General features: G+C 39.2%; 1 protein-coding gene across 1 annotated transcript in view; it reads right to left on the bottom strand.

Annotated features, from left to right (window-relative positions):
- Nucb2 (nucleobindin 2) overlaps positions 1 to 2,572 on the bottom strand; it is a 47,004-nt gene that overhangs the window by 25,623 nt on the left and 18,809 nt on the right. The gene's annotated exons all lie outside the window — the stretch shown is intronic.

The following is a 2,572-nucleotide window of genomic DNA, read 5'->3' as shown; positions in this document are numbered from 1 at the left end:
AAAAAAAAAAAAAAAAAAAAAAAAAAAAAAAAAAAAAAAAAACTCCAAGTAAAGATGGTAATGAGGAACCCAATTTTCTTTTTTTTTTTTTTTTTTTGGAAAACAGCTCAAAATGAGAAAAGAAGAAGGAATAAAATCACTTTTCCCCAATTAAAATATTGGGAGCCAAAATTATTTCTGTATAGCTTAATTTAGTTTCAACCTAATTTTCAAAATAAATTGCTCAAATTCAAGCTCCCATTCGCCTGCGTCTCGCAGACAAACCGCTGTGACTCAGCACTAAAAGATCCTGCGGAAACAACTGGTCAGCCTTTCTGAACCTGCGGAGGTTAATACCAACCGAGCCTTCATAGGCAGTGGCCACAGGATTGAGACGGGGCTTGGGAGAGCCAGTCATGACCCACCTGTTGCATTGGTCACCCGGCAAAGGGAATGAACTGTCACCATTTGCATGGGATACCACCATGGCAGAGAACTGACGTCACCAGAATGAGGCAGAGGAGATAACTTCATTGAAACCGGCGGCAACAGGTGTGTAACCCCCTAGCCCTCCCTCTCCACACAGTGGGGAAACCTTAAGGGCCCCTCCCAGCTCTCCCGTGAGCGCGATAGTCAGACCGAGGGAATCAGGAGTGGCGCGGGACCTGCGGCGCGGAACCCCCGGCTACCGCTCCCACCAGTGCTGACAACTGAGGTCTCTTGGACCAGCTACCAGGGGCGTGGCTACCGGAGGGCAAGCAAAATTCAATGAGGGTTCTCAGCCCCAAGCTCCACAAACTTAGGGTCTGAGGGAATGGCAAACAGGGAGAATGTCCCCAGTCATTCAAGAAAATAGGGCTCCCGGGAGCAGCAGGCCTGGCGTGTAGCCAGTATTGTGGTGAGCGTCACCAGTGAGCAGGGCCTGGCTTGAGGAAAAGTGGGGAAGTGACTAGACACAAGAAAAGGCCCTAGGCACTCAGAATTGGAGACCCGCCCAGTCTGGGAGGAGGAGCTGCTGCACAGTGATTGGTTCCCGCGTATTGAGAGGAGAAGCTTGGCCCAGTGGGCACAGCTCCACCTACTGGAAGAGAAGTTAATCAAACTCTAAGATTGCATTTATTAATTTTTTTTATTATTTGGGGTTTTTTTTCATTTTTTAAATTTTTTAAATATTTTTTATTATTTATTTTAATTTTAATTTTAATTTTTTTATTTTTTTTCTTTTTTTATTTTTTTATTTTCTATTTTTTTTCTTTTGTCGTTTCATTTCTTTTCAATTTCCTTATTCCCCCTTCCTTGAATTCTACCTGCTTACTCTCATTCTCTTTAGTGACTTCTTCCCTTCCCTTCTAATACCTTTCCTCCCAAGCAGCAAATAATTTATAGGAGTAAACAGTAACTCAGCAGTCAAACAGAACAAGAAGTAACATGAGCAGCATGAAAAAGCAAGGAGTACAAACAATGCAGGACAGCCTAAATATTCAGGAGGACCTAGAGGCAACAGAAAAATGGTCAAAAAAAGAACTCAAGGAATACCTTAGACAGATGGAATGGAATCTTAAAGAGGATATAAGACAGCAAATTCAAACAGTGAAAGAACACATTTAAAATGAATTACATAAACAGATAAAAGAAGCAAATAAGCATCTTTATCAGGAGATAGAGATTATAAAAAAATCAAACAATAATTCTAGAAATGAAGGAAACTATAAACCAAATTTAAAACTCAAATGAGAGTATCACTAACAGAGTGGAGCAAGTAGAAGCCAGAACGTCAGATAATGAAGACAAAATATATCATCTTGAAAAGAGTCTAGCCAACTCAGAAAAGCTGGTAAAAAATCAAGAGAAAAACATCCAAGAGATATGGGATAACATAAAAAAAAACAAACTTAAGAGTCATCGGGATAGAGGAAGGTACAGAGGTTCAAACCAAGGGAATGAGCAACCTGCTGAATGAAATAATTATAGAAAACGTTCCAGAAATAAAAAAGGAAACGGATATACAAATTGTAGATGCATACAGGACACCGAGCATACAAAATCACAGTAGACCAACGCCAAGACACATTGTTATGAAGATATAAAACATAAAGAACAAAGAGAAAATTTTAAAAGCTACAAGAGAAAGGAGGCAGATTACATTAAGGGGTAAACCAATAAGGTTAACAACGGATTTTTCATCACAGACGCTGAAAGCGAGAAGATCCTGGAACAACGTATTTCAAACACTGAAGACAATGGATGCCAACCAAGAATTTTGTATCCAGCAAAATTAAGCTTCAGGTATGACAACGAAATAAATATCTTTCATGATAAACAAAAGTTAAAAGAATTTGCAGCCAGAAAACCAGCATTGCAAAGCATCTTGAGCAAAACACTACACGAGGAAGAAATGAAAAACAATAACCAAAACCAACAGTGGGAAGTGCCTCAGTAAAGACAGAGGGCGGGGGAAAAGCTAATCATGGAGAAACAATCTAAATTAAAAAAAAAAAAAAGATAAATAATCAAACATGGCTGGAAGTACAAATCATATATCAATAGTAACTCTAAACGTTAATGGCTTAAACTCTCCAATAAAGCGACATAG

This window comes from Marmota marmota, unplaced genomic scaffold, assembly GCF_001458135.2.
Source record: "Marmota marmota marmota unplaced genomic scaffold, marMar, whole genome shotgun sequence".
NCBI lineage: Eukaryota > Metazoa > Chordata > Mammalia > Rodentia > Sciuridae > Marmota > Marmota marmota.
The sequence above is the reverse complement of the archived record's forward strand: the minus strand, read 5'-3'. Positions and strand labels throughout refer to the sequence as shown.